The sequence below is a fragment of the Leptodactylus fuscus genome, chromosome 6 (assembly GCF_031893055.1).
Source record: "Leptodactylus fuscus isolate aLepFus1 chromosome 6, aLepFus1.hap2, whole genome shotgun sequence".
NCBI lineage: Eukaryota > Metazoa > Chordata > Amphibia > Anura > Leptodactylidae > Leptodactylus > Leptodactylus fuscus.
Genome location: NC_134270.1, coordinates 82,035,992 through 82,054,697, shown reverse-complemented (window position 1 = coordinate 82,054,697; position 18,706 = coordinate 82,035,992). Strand labels below are relative to the sequence as shown.

Below are 18,706 nucleotides of genomic sequence, written 5' to 3'. Positions count from 1 at the left end.
GTAAGAGCTAAATTCCAGGGAGAAGCTTGTCAGTGTAGCGTGGCACTGATGGGCTCAATCGCCGCAACCCAGCTTTCCCAGGATCCTGAATGGAATACACTGACAGTGTATTCCCGTATACCCTATATATACACCCGATCCCCGTTCCAACGGTGTGCCCCCCCACCTTCACCCCAGAAATACCCTGCAAGTCCCCTAGCAATAGAATTGGGGCTATATACACCCACTATTTTTGCTACTGCCATATAGTGCCATTGTCTGATTGGGAATTCAAAGAATATATTGGGGTTACATATAACTTCAATTCCAAGGAGAAGCTTGTCAATGTAACGTGGCACTGACGGGCTCAATCGCCGCAACCCAGCTGTCCCACGATCCTGAATGGAATACACTGACAGTGTATTCCCGTATACCCTATATATACCCCCGATCCACGTTCCAACGGTGTGCCCCCCCCACCTTCACCACAGAAATACCCTGCAAGTCCCCTAGCAATAGAATTGGGGCTATATACACCCACTACTTTTGCTACTGCCATATAGTGCCATTGTCTGACTGGGAATTCAAAGAATATATTGGGGTTACAAATACACTCAAGTCCTGCCACTGCCATATAGTGCCAGTTTCTGACTGGGAATTCAAAGAATATATTGGGGTTACAAATACACTCATTTCTTGCTACTGCCATATAGTGCCAGTTTCTGACTGGGGATTCAAAGAATATATTGGTGTTACAAATACACTAAAGTCCTGCCACTGCCATATAGTGCCAGTTTCTGACTGGGAATTCAAATAATATATTGGGGTTACAAATACACTCAAGTCCTGCCACTGCCATATAGTGCCAGTTTCTGACTGGGAATTCAAAGAATATATTAGGGTTACAAATACACTCAAGTCCTGCCACTGCCATATAGTGCCAGTTTCTGACTGGGAATTCAAAGAATATATTGGTATTACAAATACACTCAAGTCCTGCCACTGCCATATAGTGCCAGTTTCTGACTGGGAATTCAAAGAATATATTGGTGTTACAAATACACTCAAGTCCTGCCACTGCCATATAGTGCCAGTTTCTGACTGGGAATTCAAAGAATATATTGGGGTTACGTGCACCCACAATTTTTGCTACTGGTACATAGTGCCAGTTTCTGAGTGGAAATTCCCCAAATAATTTGGGGATACATTCACCCTACATCTCAGGCTCTTGCCATATTCACCCAGGTTGTCAGTGCTGCACCAGCTTGTTCCCAGACAGCTCGGCCCGAAAAACACATTACCTATATAGAGGATTTGGACAATGAAGACAACATGTTCTAAATCTAATGTCTGCACCTTCTCCAGAATTAAAATGAAGGCAGCTATTAACTTTCAAATAGCACTGCACAAAGGAAGATCTTATCAGCTTGTCTCATGACATGCTACTAAGAAGTGTCATTTGTGTATCTTAATGTAAATATAATTGTATAAGCTTGTTGGGTTTTAGGCACTTCCAAGTTATTTATTACCACCTGCTCCCTTATAATGATGACGCCAAAGTCACTGTGGGTGTTCAGAGCTCACAGCTTTGGTTGACATCTGTCTTGCTCTCTGTCGGTACCAGCTGTCTTTTTGGATACTGTAAAGTTATGTTGACTTTATTAACAGCTATGGAAGCTTTAGCCAGGTTGTGACGGTGTGTAACCCTAACAACACTAAGTGGGATACACATTAATAGTCAGTCTATGTACGCTAAACGCATCACTGAAGTAATTTTTTTCCCTCTCCCCTAATATAAGAAAGGAACAGACATTAGACCTAGACCGTGGTTCGAGGCTTGTAAAAATCCAGTATTATTTGTTCTCCATGATGTGAAATATGCGTTAGACTCTTGAAAAGCAACCCAAGATGAAGTCAGCTATGTGTGCCGGTGTGTTACTTGGCATGCCTTTCCTGGCCCCAACTGTAAGGGTCACTCTCCATTTCCTCCATTTTCCACTCCCCTTCACACCATTTGTGGTGAAGCAATGGGATGCACTGAAGTGCACGCTCTAGCCTCGTGTGGGACAGGGACATCAGATGCTACTCCTACCCCCTCATCTTCCTCCGCCAGCCAACGGTGCGAAGATGAGAGGAGTGTGCTCTGAATGTTTTCTGCCTAGCAGAGGCTAGTTCTCACTTACAAAAATGGCCCCACTTTGACCTGTATATCAGGCACAATGGTGTAGGTTTCAAAGAAACATGGCACCAACAAGTTGAAAACGTGGGCCATGCGTGGACCGTGTTTGAGTCTGGCAAGCTCCAGATCTGCTACCAGGTTCCAGCCATTATCACAGGTGCAAAAATGCCAGGCCCCAGGTGTAGCAGGGAAAAAAAAATGCCATCTCAGCCAGGATGGCATCCCTGACCTCGGAGGCACTGTGCTGTCTGTCCCCCAAGCTGATCAGCTTCAGCACGGCCTGCTGACATCTCCCCACGCCAGTGTTACAGCGTTTGCCGCTAGTAGCTGGGGTGGAGGTTGCAGCGTCGTAGGGTTTCAGTCTACTCCTGCCGTGAATTTTGGCCTGGGAGAGGAGATAGACCACCCCAGTTTGCACCCGGGGACCAGACTCCACCACATTCACCCTGCCTGTCATTAAAGATAAGCACTGCAGCATCCCTGACCACAGGCGCTTGTCCATGTGTCGGTGGTGAAGTGGACCTTGCAGCAAAGCACAGAGCTCTGGGCCCGACTGATGTTATGGGACACATGCAGGCGCAAGGCAGGGACAGCACACCAAGAGAAGTAGTAACGGCTAGGCCCAGCATAGGGAGGTTCCCCAGCTGCCATCTGCTGACGGAAGGCCTGGGTTTCCAGAAGCATAAACAAACACCAACATCTCCAGGGCCAGCAGTTTATCGATGAGGCTGTTAAAGGCTTGGGCATGGGGGTGGGTTGTGTTGTACTTCTGCCTGCAATGAAAAGCTTGGGAGATGTGGAGTGGCTGGGAAGAGGCGCATGAGGGTGAACTCCCTAATGTGTCAGAGATAGTTGTGTAGGTGTCCTTACATCATATACTTGCACCATACTTGGCTTTGGAATTTAATTTTGTGCCAAAAAGTGGTTAAAGACAGCGATCCCTCAGCTACTCCCGTTACACTGTCTATTGACAACTCCAGCACTGAAGTTACCATCTCTTAAAGTGGACCACCACTTCTGAGATCCCAAAGGAAGTAGGCAAGAGATGTGCAGTGCAGAAAAAAAGATGAGAAAATAAGTGTAGGCTGTAGAGCAGAGGGATCGGAGAGGACAGAGCTGGTATCGGCCAGGTATTCCCACAACATGCGCCTATACTTGTCCAGGGGGGCCATTAACGTGTTCCAGACCTAGGAATAAGTCTTCCAACAGGGTAGAGTTTTGCATGCCTTTGCTTCTACCCACTGTTTTTGCTGCTTAGCTTCCCTCCACATCTACACTGTTTTCGCCCCTAAACATCACCCCAGTTTATGCATCTGCTTCTACCCTGTTTTTTTGTTGAATTAGCTTCCCTCCACATCTACACTGCTTTCGCCCCTAAACATCACCCCAGTTTATGCCTTTGCTTCTACCCAGTTTTTTTTGTTGAATTAGCTTCCCTCCACATCTACACTGCTTTAGCCCCTAAACATCACCCCAGTTTATGCCTTTGCTTCTACCCAGGTTTTTTTGTTGAATTAGCTTCCCTCCACATCTACACTGCTTTAGCCCCTAAACATCACCCCAGTTTATGCCTTTGCTTCTACCCAGGTTTTCTGTTGATTTAGCTTCCCTCTACATCTACACTGCTTTAGCCCCTAGACATCACCCCTGTCCATGTGGGGTCGGTGGCCTCGTCATCCACCAACTCCTCTTCCAATTGCGCACTGCCCCCTTACTGCAAACTGCACATGACCACAGCTTGCCCTGATGGCAACTGTGTCTCATGATCCCCACTGAGGTCCAGACAAGTCGGTGGCGGGTCCAAAACCCCAAAATTGGAAGGAAATGGCGGATGCTGCAGTATTTCTAACACCTGTTCCTGGTGCTCGGGCCTGGTCTGTGTTGTACCCTGCACCCTGCTTAACGCAGCTGCCATATCCGGATTTGTGATGAGCGCATGCTAATGTTTCGTGTCCAGTGCAATGGATGGGATGGGATTTCACATAAGTCTGCCACCCATGGCCACTCATGGTTGAGCAACTGAGGGAGTTGACTTTGACGAACCCGAGGGTTTTGGAGTTGGAACTACATCAAAGGTCTGTGCTGCTCACACACTCTGCTCAACACATGATATGTTTAGTGCCAGCAGTCGTTGTTCCAGCAGGTACAGGTGTTGTAGGAGTGCATAGAGGCTAGCAGCGGCAACTATAGACTTTAAAAACTAGCCGCACAAGCGCCACACTTTCACCAGTAGCTCAGGAACATTGGGTTACCTTTTTAAGAAGAATAGCAGCAATGAGTTAAAAACGTGGCCCAGGCATGGAATATGTTGCAGGCTGCCAAGCTACAGAGCCGATCCCAGGTTACGGCCATTATCACACATGACAACATGCCTGGGCCCAGGTGCAGTGGCAAAAACCACATTGCCGTCTCATCGAGGATGGCATGACTCACTTTTTAGGCAGTGTGCTGTCTGGCCCCCAAGCTGATGAGCTTCAGCACGGCCCGCTGACGTCTCCCCACACCAGTGTTGCAGCGTTTCCAGCTCGTAGCTGGGGTCAATCTAACAGCGGAGGAGGAGGAGGGTGGTGTTTCAGCCCTCCTCCCAGGAATGTTGTGTGGGGAGACAAGTCAGGAAAATTCTTGAAACAGGGGAGAGTTTTGCATCTTTGCCCTTGCTGCCTATGGACATCCCTTTGCCTCTAGCCACCATTTTCCCCGCTTTGCTTGCCTCCACATCCACACTGCTTTTGCCCCTAGCATCACCCCAGTCCATGCCTCTGCTTTTACCCCCAGTTTTTTATGCTTAGCTTCCCTCCACATCAATAATGCTTGCGCCCCTAAACATCACCCCAGTTTCTGCCTGTGCTTTTCCCCAGCTTTTTTTGTTGATTTAGCTTCCCTGCACATGCACACTGCTTTTGCCCCTAGACATCACCCCAGTCCATACCTCTGCTTTTACCCCCAGTTTTTTATGCTTAGCTTGCCTCCACATCCACACTGCTTTTGCCCCTACACATTACCCCTATCCATGCCTGTGCCTATAGCCATAACTCTGCCACCCATGGAAACTCATGGTGCAGAAACTTTGGGAGCTGACTTTGAGGAACCCTTGGGTTTTGTAGATGGAACTCCATCAAAGGTCTGTGCAGCTCACACACCCTGCTCAAGATATGGTATTGTAGGGTTTCAGCGTGTGTGAATGACGGACAACAGCCTGTGTTTGGACAGATGTAGGCCTTGCTAGAGTGTTTTTAGGCTAGCAGCGACTCCTGTACACTTGCAAAAGTGGGCGCACAAGCGCTGCGTTTTCAACAGTAGCTTCGGTACATTTGGGTATGTTTTCAAAAAACGCTGCACCACTAAGTTAGACGTGGGCCAAACATGGAACGTGTTGGAGGCTGGCAAGCTCCAGAGCCGCTACCAGGTTCCAGCCATTATCACAGGCGTAAAAATGCCAGGCCCCAGGTGTAGCAGGGAAAAAAAAATGTCATCTCAGCCAGGATGGCATCCCTGACCTCGGAGGCACTGTGCTGTCTGTCCCCCAAGCTGATGAGCTTCAGCACCGCCTGCTGACGTCTCCCCACACCAGTGTTTTAGCGTTTGCCGCTAGTAGCTGGGGTGGAGGTTGCAGCGTCGTAGGGTTTCAGTCTACTCCTGCCATGAATTTTGGCCTGGGAGAGGAGATAGGCCACCCCAGTTTGCACCCGGGGACCAGACTCCACCACATTCACCCTGCCTGTCATTAAAAATAAGCACTTCAGCATCCCTGATCACAGGCGCTTGTCCAAGTGTCGGTGGTCAAGTGGACCTTGCAGCAAAGCGCGGAACTAAGGGCCCACCTAATGTTACGTGCTGGTGCAAGGCGGGGACGCCACACCGGGAGAAGTTGTGATGGCTAGGGACGGCATAGTGAGGTGCCACAGTTGCCATCAGGTCCAGGAAGGTGGGAGTTTCAACAAGCCGGAACGCCAACATCTCCTGGGCCAGCAGTTTAGCGATGTTGGCGTTCTAGGCTTGCGTGGGTGGGTGGTTAGCGGTGTATTTCTGCCGGCGCTCCAATGTCTGAGAGATGGTGGGTTGTTGTAAAGAAGCGCCTGATGGTGCCTTTGCTGGTGCAGGAGAAGGAGATAAGACAGAAACAGGGGAGAATGAGGGAGAAGTCAACAAAGTGGCGGAGGCAGATGAAGTGATGTCCTGGCTCGTCCTCTGGAGTGCATCGCCAGCACTGTGAGCAGAGGCAGTGGCATGATTGGCGGGCGACGTTTGTCCTGCCGTTGCTGCCTGCCACTGATTGCAGTGCTTGGATTCCAAATGACGGTGCATTGAAGTGGTGGACAGGTTGCTCTTCTCAGGGCCCCTACTCGATTTCGAGAGGCAAATTGTGTAGACGACACTATATCTGTCCTCGGCGCATTCCTTGAAAAAACTCTACACCTTCGAGAAATGTGCCCTCGATGGGGGAGTTTTTCTGGGCTGGGTACAAAAGGGAACATCTTCGGACATTCAGGGTCTGGCCTGGCTTCGGCGAAGCTGCTGACCTCTGCCTCTAGCTACCCTTTTTGGTGCTGCACCTGCCTCAACATCCACACTACTTTCCCAGCTTGACATCCGCCTTGTCCAGGTGGGGTCGGTGTCCTCATCGTCTACCACCTCCTCTTCCAACTCCTGTCTCGCCTCCTCCTCCTGCACAATGCGCATGTCAACTGGCTGCCCTGACAGCAACTGCATCTCATCGTCGTCGATAAGGGTGGGTTGCCGGTCATCCGCCACCAAATCGACCGGAGATGTAGGAGACTCTAGTGTTTGAGCATCTGGACACAGATACTCGTCTGTTAGGTCCGTGGAATCGCGAAATGGAGGGGCAGGTTGCGGTACAGTCAAAGGAAGGGAGAACAGCTCTGGGGAGCAGGGACAGTTGGGGTTATTGTTCTGGGAAGATTGAGAATTTTGGGTGGAAGGAGGACAAGACTGTTGGGTAAGAGGAGGAGAGGAGGTAGAGGCTGACTGGCTGGTGGACAATGTGCTTTAAGCGTTATCCGAAAGCCATTGAAAGACCTGTTCCTGGTTCTCGGGCCTACTAAGGTTTGTACCATTCAGCCTAGTTAATGTTGAACTTTTGTGCAAAGCGCAGAACTTAGGGCCCTCCTGATGTTAAGGGACACACGCTGGTACAAGGCTCAACTCACCCTAAGGGCCAAAAACACTGCTGGTGCAAGGCTCTACTCATGCCAAGGGCCTCAATCTCTGCTGCTGTTAGCTCAGCTTAAGGTCCTGTAACTTTGTTTGGAAGGGCTCATGTTAAGGGCTAGAAAAGTCAATTTTGGAAGGTCTTACCACATCACACACACACAATGACAGTTGTGGGTGAGGACTAAAGGATTTCCCATTGCCTATTCCATCTGTGGTTGTCATGATTTAAAGGGGTGGTTGTTACTGTTTGTTGAGCTTAAATTGGGGTTTGTGTCCATCCATTTGGGGAGTAAAGAAGGTTTCCAGGTATTTTCCCACTTTGATAGAGGTTTTTTGGAATGTGGAAAGTGTGTAGTTGTTAGGCTGTGATAGTGGGGTAATAGAGGGTCTTTGGTGTGTTAGATGCCCCCAGACATGCTTCCCCTGCTGTCCCAGTGTCATTCCAGAGGTGTTGGCATCATTTCCTGGGGTGTCATAGTGGACTTGGTGACCCTCCAGACACGGATTTGGGTTTCCCCCTTAACGAGTATATGTTCCCCATAGACTATAATGGGGTTCGAAACCCGTTCGAACACACGAACAGTGAGCGGCTGTTCGAATCGAATTTCGAACCTCGAACATTTTAGTGTTCGCTCATTTCTATTCTTTATAAGGATTATTTTGCAACCACAGAGATACCTGTTCACTCACCAGTAGATTCTACAATGGATGCTCTATGCATTATTATTCTAGTGATATGCACTCCAGTGAGTCATGTAAAAACTTTTCACGTCTTCTAAAGAAAATATTTTGGCCATTTGAAAGTAATATTAGATCTGCTGATTATGACAATACAGAACAGAAAATCCACAATGGACACAGATGCATTAAAGACATAAGAACAATGAGACACATGCCTGCTTTGAATCTTCTCCAAGGCGACTGATGGTATTGCTCTCTTGCTGTGCTTTTAAAGGCCAAGCGGGAACAAAATATACAGAAACATTTTTATGCTCTTTGAAAGAAGGATCTTCATGAATAAATAACATCTTTAACTGACTCTATAATAAAAAAAGATGTGATTTACTTTTTGCCAAGATGCAGCTTTTACATTTTTAAATCTGTTTCTCCATGTTTCCTTTGTGCTAGTTAAACAAAGCTAACCAGAAAGCTTTTCCATCGCTATCATCATTTACTTAAGTGGAATTTTGTTGCCAAGATTTGCAAATTTTGCGCCATGGTGTTTCTGAGGAAGGGTATCTAAGCTTCTCATGTGTGATGTTTGAGATACATACAACACTAATTCCTGAAGAAATTGTATTTGAACTTGTTTATGAAATATTGTTTTCTGCCAAAGCTGGTCTTATTTAATGAATAATAATATAGGAAACAAATCAAGTGATTCCAAGAATAAAATCTAATTCCTTTTTAAAAAAAAAAAAAAAATTATGTTGTGGTTACAACTAGAGATGAGCGAACAGTAAAATGTTCAATATTTGTTATTCGTATCGAATAGCCGTGCAATATTCGACTATTCGTTTCAGGGGAACCCACAATTCGACTCAGGAGGGTCACCAAGTCCACTATAACACGTCAGGAAATGATGCCGACACCTCTGCAATGCAACTGGGACAGCAGGGGAAGCATGCCTGGGGGCATATAACAAGCCCAAGTCACAGTTTTACCCCACCATCAAAGCCTATCAACTACACACTTTCAACACTCAAAAAAAACCTCTATCAAAGTGGGAAAATACCTGGAAACCTTCTTTCCTCCCCAATTGAATGGACAGAAACCCAAATTTAAGCTAAAGAAACATTAACAAGCACCCCTTTAAATCATGTTGCCCATGACAACCGCAGATGGAATAGGCAATGGGAAATCCAACAGTACCCACCCTGAACTGTCATTGTAGATGTGTGTGTGATGTGGTAAGACCTTACAAAATTCACTTTTTTGGCCCTTAACGTGAGCCCTTCCAAATTAAGTTACAGGCCCATAAGCTGAGCTACCAGCAGAGATTGAGTCCCTTTAGGTGACTTCAGCCTCTTACCAGCAGAGTTGTCTAGGGGCGAAAGCAGTGTAGATGTGGATGAAAGTGCAGCAGCAAAAAAGGTGGCTAGAGGCAGATGCATGTCCAGAGGCAGCAAGACCAAAGATTTTCCATGTACTAGTCACTCGCGCAAAACTCGCCCATGTTGGCAGACTTATGCGAGATCTCTCCATGTCTTTGAGGAGTCTACCAAGAGGGTCAGCTGTAACGACGCAATCATGAGTATTACAATCCCACTCCTGTGTGTGATACAAGAATCCCTCCTCGCCATCAGGGATAACACATTGTACGCTGAGGAGTCAGGCATAGGAGCAGAACCATCCCAGCAGGATAGTCAGTGCACACTCCTGTCCACTTCACAGCATATATTGATGGCAGAAGAGGAGGATGATGAAGTGGCAGATGATATCATTGTCGGACAGGAGGCTAGCGGCACCCCCTGGCCAAACTACCACCACTGAGGGGCCTAGTGTCACAAGGAGGAACAAGTATAGGCGCTTGTTGTGGGAGTACCTGGCCGACCCCAGACCTGTCCTCTCCAATCCCTCTGCGCCCTACATTATTGGGTCTCCAAGTTGGATTTGAGGCTGGAACTTGCGCTATATGCCTTGGAGGTCCTTTCCTGCACTGACGCCAGCGTACTATCGGAAAGTGTCTTCAGCGCAGTTGGTGGCATCATCACGGATAGGCACAGCCAGCTGTCAGCTGACAGTGCTGACTGGCTGACTTTCATCAAAATGAACAGCCAATGGATAGACCCATCATTTACATGTCAGTTACATGACAAATTTAGTGCAGTTTGCACACTTTGCAAGTCTAAACTAAGTAGGGGCTCTGAAAAGAGCAAACTTACCACCTCTTGCGTGCGCTGTCATTTGGAAGGCAAGCCCTGGGCTCAGACAGAGAGAGCAAACGCAGGACAATCGTCACCCGGAGTTGCCGACACTGCTTCTTCCACTGTTTACAGTGCTAGTGCTGCAATCCAGACCACTAGCACTGGACACCTACACATCTGTCTCTGACACTTTGGCCTGCACCTCTTCCCAGCCACTTCCCATCTCCCAGGCATTTCATTGCAGGCAGAAGTACAGCGCAAGCCACCCACATGCCCAAGCCTTCAACATCCTCATTTAAAAACTGCTGGCCCTGGAGATGTTGGCGTTTATGCTTCTGGATACTCAGGCCTTCCATCACCAGATGACAGCTGGGGCCCCTCCCTATGCTGGGTCTAGCCGTTACTACTTCTCTTGGTGTGCTGTCCCCGCCTTGCGCCTGCACGTGTCCCATAACATCAGTTGGGCCCACAGTTCCGAACTTTGCTGCAAGGTCCACTTGACCACCGACGCATCGACAAGCGCCTGCAGTCAGGGATGCTGCTTCTCTTTAATGACAGGCCGGGTGAATGTAGTGAAGTCTGGGCCCGGGGTGCAAACTGGGGTGGCCTATCTCCTCAACCAAGCCCAAAATTCATGCCACGAGTTATCTGAAAGCCTACTCCTGCGCTGCAACCTCCACCCCAGCTAAGATCTGTAAACGCTGTAACACTGGCTTGGGGAGATGTCAGCAGGCCATGCTGAAGCTCATCAGCTTGGAGGACAGACAGCACACTGCCTCCGAGGTGAGAGATGCCATCCTGGATGATATGGCAATATGGTTTTCCCCGCTGCACCTGGGCCCAGGCATGTTTGCATATGTGATAATGGCCGGAACCTGGTAGCAGATCTGGAGCTTGCCACAATCAAAAAACGGTCCACACATGGCCCACGTTTTCAAATTGTTAGTGCAAAGGTTCTTTGAAACCTACACCATTGTGCCTGATATACTGGTCAAAGTGCGGCCATTTTTGTAAGTGAAAAGTAGCCTTTGCTAGACTGAAAACATTCAGAGCACACTCCTGTCATCTTCGCACCGTTGGCTGGCAGGGAAAGACGAGGGGGATGAAGTGGTATTTCATGTCACTGTCCCACACGAGGCTTGAGGGTGAAGTTCAGTGCATCCCATTGCTTCAGCATGGATGGTGTGAAGGGGAGTGGAAAATGGAGGAAATGGAAAGTGACCTTTACAGTTGGGGGCAGCAAAGTCATGCCAAGTAACACACTGGCACACATGGTTGACTTCATGTTGGGTTGCTTTTCAAGAGACAAAGGCATAGTTCACATTATGGAGAGCAAACAAAACTGGATTGAACAAAAAATTGGATTGAGCTTATATAGCGTGACTAAATTGCTGTGTATCACACTTAGCTTTTGGGGGATAGACCCTTAAAAATTTGATTGAGCTGACATAGCCTGATTGAATTGCTGTGTCTCCCACTTAGCATTGAGAGGTACAGTGGTGGAAAGCTGGATGTTGCATATATGAACTGAATGAATTGCTGTGTATACCACATAGCTTTGGGGGGTACAGAATTAAAAACAAGTTTGACCATACATGGCCTGAATTAATGGCTGTCTCCCACTTAGCTTTGGAGGTATAGCATGTGGAAAGTTGGATGTTGCGTATTTAGACTGACTGCATTGCTGTGTATACCACTTAGCTTTGGGGGGTACAACATTAAAAACAGCTTTGACCATACATGGACTGAATGAACGGCTGTATCTTCCACTTAGCATTGGGGGGTACAGTGGAGGAAAGCTGGATGTTGCGTATATGGACTGAATGAATTTCTGTGTATGCAACATAGCTTTGGGGGTACAGCATTAAAAACAGGTTTGACCATACATGGCCTGAATGAACGGCTGTGTCTCCAAGGAAGGTTTTCTGAAGATATCTGAATTGAGCATACATAACCTGACTGAATTTCTGTGTATCCCATTTAGGTTTTAGGGGTACACACCGGGGATATCTGGATTGAGCGTACGTAGCCTGACTGTATTTCTGTGTATTCCACTTAGATTTTGGGGGTACACACCGGGAATATCTGGATTGAGCGTACGTAGCCTGACTGTATTTGGGGGGTACACACTGGGGGTACACACCAGGGATATCTGGATTGAGCGTACATAGCCTGACTGAATTTCTGTGTATCCCACTTAGCATTGAGAGGTACAGTGGTGGAAAGCTGGATGTTGCGTATATGAACTGAATGAATTGCTGTGTATACCACATAGCTTTGGGGGGTACAGAATTAAAAACAAGTTTGACCATACATGGCCTGAATTAATGGCTGTCTCCCACTTAGCTTTGGGGGTATAGCATGTGGAAAGCTGGATGTTGCGTATTTAGACTGACTGCATTGCTGTGTATACCACTTAGCTTTGGGGGGTACAACATTAAAAACAGCTTTGACCATACATGGACTGAATGAACTGCTGTATCTTCCACTTAGCATTGGGGGGTACAGTGGAGGAAAGCTGGATGTTGCGTATATGGACTGAATGAATTTCTGTGTATGCAACATAGCTTTGGGGGTACAGCATTAAAAACAGGTTTGACCATACATTGCCTGAATGAACGGCTGTGTCTCCAAGGAAGGTTTTCTGAAGATATCTGAATTGAGCATACATAACCTGACTGTATTTCTGTGTATCCCACTTAGGTTTTGGGGGTACACACTGGGGATATCTGGATTGAGCGTACATAGCCTGACTGAATTTCTGTGTATCCCAGAAAGGATTTGTGGTTACACACCATGAAAAACTGGATTGAGCGTACATTATATTAAATGCTCTTTACTATACTGAAGTTTCCGCGTTATGTACCTTTGCATGTTTATAATACATAGCTAAAGCTTATGATTGGCTTCATGCTGCGCCACCTGTATAAAAATTGGGCAATATAAATTGTTCCAGGCATAAGCAGATACTAAAGGAATGTATTCCACAAACATTCAGTGTTGGACTGGCCCACCAGACTATTAGTGGATCCTACAGTGGATCCAGACTCTAATACAATTATGGTCCAGCAGAAGACACCTAAAATTGAAAAGTACCAAGGTTCCGAATCATTTTATCTGGTGAGCGCAAGGAACCTCAGTCCAGCACTGCTAACATTGGTAAATGTAAAATGGGTCTTCAACGATTCACTTAAAAGGATATGCACCTCAGTGTGTAAATCCATGTTTCTAATCTACAACAAGCAATTGAGTGCTCTGTGTTGTTCTTAAACTTGATTTCCTTGCAGTATCCACACTCCATTCATTTCACATTTGGACAGAGAAGAAAGTCTCTGGAATTACTGAACGAACCTTTTACTTCCTCCCAGCTGAGAGCTAGAGAGAAATAAAGATTATTATCATGAAGCAAAGTGAAATCTGTTGCTACAATCTATAGGAACCTTCCTATGAAGAAAGAGGAATAAAAGATTGATAAAAAATAAATTCTTTGACATGGGTAATATTGAAATAATTCATATTTATGTTATTGCCTAAGCAATAGTGAAATAGACTAGTTAGCTTTTTGTTAAAAAAAAAAAAAAAGTCAATAAATGTTGAATACCTTATGCACATGTGGTAACTGTTTATGGGATTATACAAAATTTCAGATTTCAAATCTCAAATTTCAGATCATTTGGTATTTTCCCCCACTGTATTCCCAGAAATTTGCAAGTAAATGGTGGCTTTATATGCCATGCATTGAAAGTAATCAACCCTAGAATTGATTCAAGGGGAAAATTCTCCATTTCTTGGAGGCACAGTGTGGTGGCATAAAGGTAATTGGTCTGTAATTTGTAATTGCAATTTCCTACGATTTTCTTATCAATTTAGATAAGGAAATTGTTTGTACTATAAATACCCATTCCAAAATGTCTTTGTAACAGAATCATTTTTCATTATTGTAAGAATATAAATTAAGCTAGTGTAAAAAAAAAACTTGATAGTCTTCAGTAATTGATACCTTTTTAATGGCTAACTAATAATGATGACAGATTACAACGTTTCGGAACTCTAGGCTCCTTTCTCAAGTAAATTTAAAAATCATTTCTGAAGGATGAATATTTATGTACAAAAGGACACATAGGGATAGAATTCTAGGAGTAAGGGGGGTATAGGGTTATTAGTTATTGGTAGAAACAATGTAAACAATTCCAGGTTCTTATCAGTTCTCAGGGTCTCAGGTCAGTGATTTCTGTAAGATGCCATAAACCCATGTGACAGATTTAACCCCTTCTCCAGTGTTTGAAGCAGGGTCATAAGTTTATACTCATAAATCCGTCGCTCTTTCCTTGATTTAAAATTCCCTCTTAAAACCAAAATTTTCATGTGATCGGTGAAATTATGATCCTCATTGGAGAAATGTTTTGACACGGGAAGGTCCATTCTTCGTTCTCTAATTGTATGGCGAAGTGAATTCATACGCATTCTAAGCTGCTGTCCGGTCTCTCCAACATACAGATTTTCAGTGGGACATTTGGTGCACATTATTAAATACACTACATTACACCTACATTACAGGTGAACATACCTCGGATTTGATATTCCCTGTTAGAGTTTGGTATCTCTATCTTGTCAGTGGTCAGTATGTGAGGGCAGGTTTTGCACCTTTTCTGTCCACATGGAAATGTTCCTGTGTTAGTTGGAGGTGACATTGAGCTGCTAACAACCATATTCCTGAGGTTTGGTGGCTGTCTGTAGCACAGGAGAGGGGAGTCTGGAAAAATGGATTTTAGATGGTGGTCTTTTTGTAGTAGTGGATGTAATTTGCGTGTGATTCCTCTCAGCGTCTCCAGGTGTGGGTTATATGTGACGACCAGGGGCACCCGATTGTTTTCCTGTTTGGTATTGTATTTTAATAAATCCGATCTTGGTATTCTGGTGGCCCTGGTGATTTGGTTATCAATTGTTCTTGGATGGTAATCCTGCCTCAAGAATGTGTTTTTGAGGCCTCCAAGGTGTTTGTCTCTATCTGCAGGGTTTGAACATATGCGATGGTATCTGATAGCCTGGCTGTAGACAATAGAGTTCTTTATGTGTTTAGGATAAAAGCTATCCCATCTTAGGTAGGTTGGTCAATCGGTTTCCGATACAGCGATGTCTCAATTTTGTTGTCCTGTATCTTGATGACTGCATCCAGGAAGTTTATTTCAGAGAAGGAGTAATTGAGCATCAGGTTGATGGTGGGATGGAACTGGTAGAATTGTTCATGAAAGTTTTTCAGCTGTTGTTCAGACCCAGTCTAAATGATTAGGATATCATCAATGAAGACAGGGCCGCTGATAGGCCAGTACTACTGCTACTGGTGTCAGGGGCCCGGCCAAATTTAAAAATTGGGGGGGCCCGGGCCCCTGGCGCTGGCAGCAGTCATTGTATGTCCTGCTTGTTTCAACTCAGATCTGCGTCCAGAGGACGCAGATCTGAGTTGAACACATACGCGGCTGAAGCGAGGAGCTGACACAGGTCAGCTCCTCGCTTCGCCGCTGCCCGCCTCTCTCGCTGACACATGCGGCTGAAGCGAGGAGCTGACCTGTGTCAGCTCCTCGCTTCGCCGCTGCGGCCTCTCTCGCTGACACATATGCGGCTGGCTCAGCCGCATATGTGTCAGTGAGAGAGGCCGCAGCGGCGAAGCGAGGAGCTGACACAGGTCAGCTCCTCGCTTCAGCCGCATATGTGTCAGCGTCAGCGAGAGAGGCGTCAGCGGCGAAGCGAGGAGCTGACACAGGTCAGCTACTCGCTTCAGCCGCTGAAGCGAGTAGCTGACCTGTGTCAGCTCCTCACTTCGCTGCTGCCGCCGTGATGATGTCACATCGCGTCTACAACTGTGCGCCAGTAAGAGAGAGAGGCGCGCAGAGAGCAGCGGGGGAACGAGGAAAAGGTAAGTGTAATGTGGATTATGTGGAATGTGAAACTGGGGGCAGATGAAGGAGAGGACGGCATGGCACTGGGGGCAGAGATGGGGGGACATGAATCTGGGGGCAGAGATGTGGGGACATGAATCTGTGGGCAGAAATGGAGGGGACATGGGTCTGGGGGCAGAGATTGAGGGGACATGAATCTGGGGACAGAGATGGAGAGGACGGCATGGCACTGGGGGCAGAGATGGGGGGACATGAATCTGGGGACAGAGATGGGGGGACATGAATCTGGGGGCAGAGATGTGGGGACATGAATTTGTGGGCAGAAATGGAGGGGACATGGATCTGGGGGCAGAGATGGAGGGGACATGAATCTGGGGGCAGAGATGGGGGGGCATGAATCTGGGGGCAGAGATATGGGGACATGAATCTGGGGACAGAGATGGGGGGACATGAATCTGGGGGCAGAGATGGAGGGGACATGAATCTGGGGGCAGAAATGGAGGGGACATGAATCTGGGGGCAGAGATGGGGGGGCATGAATCTGGGGGCAGAGATGTGGGGACATGAATCTGGGGGCAGAGATGGGGGGACATGAATCTGGGGGCAGAGATGGAGGGGACATGAATCTGGGGGCAGAAATGGAGGGGACATGAATCTGGGGGCAGAGATGGGGGGACATGAATCTGGGGGCAGATGAAGGGTGTATATGAAGCTGGGGAGAGACGGAGGGGGGACATATAATTTACGGGTGACTGTAGGAGGATTATACAGTGTGCGGGCACGTGAAAATTAATGAGTGGGCGGAGTCAACATAACAGTGGGTGGGGCTAAATTTCCCACGGCGCGCAAAGCGCGCCGCACATTTTATCCCTCTTTTGGTTCTTCAACAGTTGGGAGGTATGGGTACAGGGGGCAATGGAAAGATGTTAGAGGGTGGATGGGGGGGATTGTTGGGACATCGGGTGTGCGGCACTGCGGAGAGGGAACTGGGGCAATAATATATAATATATAAGTTTTTAGCTGGAGAATAATAATGATGTAGGCTATGTTACTAGCATAGCAGCCTGTTTGGGGGTGGGACTTTCACTGTAAAGGAGTGTTCACGTTGTGTTTTTGGCCTCCCTTGCCGGGATACGTTGGTAACCAGTCACAATCAGCTCCCCACTTATCCCTGCACGGAGAACTGCAGGCCCCCCTTTTTTTTAATGGCCAGTTCTTCGTGCAGGGATAAGTGGATAGCTGATTTTGACTGGTTACCAACGGATCCCGGCAAGGGAGGCCAAAAACGCAATGTGAATAAGCCCTGAGGATTTATTAAGAGGGCTCTTATAGATGGTGTTGGCTCTCTATAGGCGCTGTCACACGTAGCAGATTTTACCTGCAAATAGAATCTGATTAAGCCTTGTAATGCTGCTAAATAAAGGGAAATGTAATACATAATTGGTATGACGCAAAATAAGGTCGTTTTAAAATGGCGGGGGGGGGGGGGGGGCGGGCGGTTCCCGACACTTAGGCTGTATGGGGCCCCAAAATTCCTGATGGCGGCCCTGAATGAAGTGATAGTAGGTCAGAGGCCTGGTGGTGCAGGTGGATAGGAAGTCACTCTCGAGCTTGGCCATGAAGAGATTAGAATACTGTATATTACTGTAATCTGTAATATTACTGCCCATTGCGGTGCCAATCTGCTGTAAATAGATGCAGTCACCAAAAGAGAAGTAATTGTGGGTAAGGATGAATTTTGTGAGTTTCACCACCAATTCAGCATTCATACCTCGCTTTTCCATGAAAAACTGGCAGGTGTTTACACCGTCCTGGTGTGGGATGTTGGAGTACAAGGATTCTACATCCATGGTGGCCAGGATGATTCCATCTGGAAGGGGACCTATAGTGGATAGTTTATTTAATAGGCCTATGGTGTCTTGAAGGTAGCTGGCTGTATCCTTCTCTAAGGGTTTAAGAGTACCCTCCAACCATCCAGAGATCTGTTCAGTGAGAGTCCCAACACATGAAATGATTGGTCTCCCTGAGTTCCCAAATTTATGCAGTTTTGGAAGTATATAAAATGCCCCCATCCTTGGACATGCTGGTATGAGGCCGCTTAGGCCTTTGGCTCCATCAGATAGGCTGGAGATAAACTTTTTCAGTTTTTTGGAGTATTCCACTGTGGGGTTTGAATCCAATTTGGAGTAGTAGTGTGTGTCAGTCAGTTGTCTGTGTGATTCTTGTATGTAGTCTGATATGTTCATCATGACTATGGCACCACCTTTGTCCGCTGGTTTAATGATGTTATTTCTCAGGGATTGTATGGCTGTTCTTTCCTGGGTACTGATGTTAGACAGCAGTCTTTTACTTGTATCCAGTATGGTTGATTTGACCATGTGTCTGAAACAGTCTATGTAATCATCCAGATCAAAATTCCATCCAGTTGGAGGTGTTCAATCAGTTGTCTACTTTTTTGTTAAGATTTGAACCTCTGAAGGGGTAGGTTGGGTGTCCTCTGTGTCATCTGTGTCATAAAAAATATTCCCTCAGGCACAGTCTTCTGAAAAAATCCTCCATGTCACTGCACAGTTCAATTTTATCCACGCTTTTAGAAGGACAAAATGAGAGTC

At 46.8% G+C, this 18,706-nt stretch overlaps 1 pseudogene; it reads left to right on the top strand.

The window, feature by feature from the left end:
• Window positions 1–15,795: 15,795 nt before the first annotated feature.
• Window positions 15,796–15,907, top strand: LOC142211065 (small nucleolar RNA SNORA17; annotated as a pseudogene).
• Window positions 15,908–18,706: the final 2,799 nt, after the last annotated feature.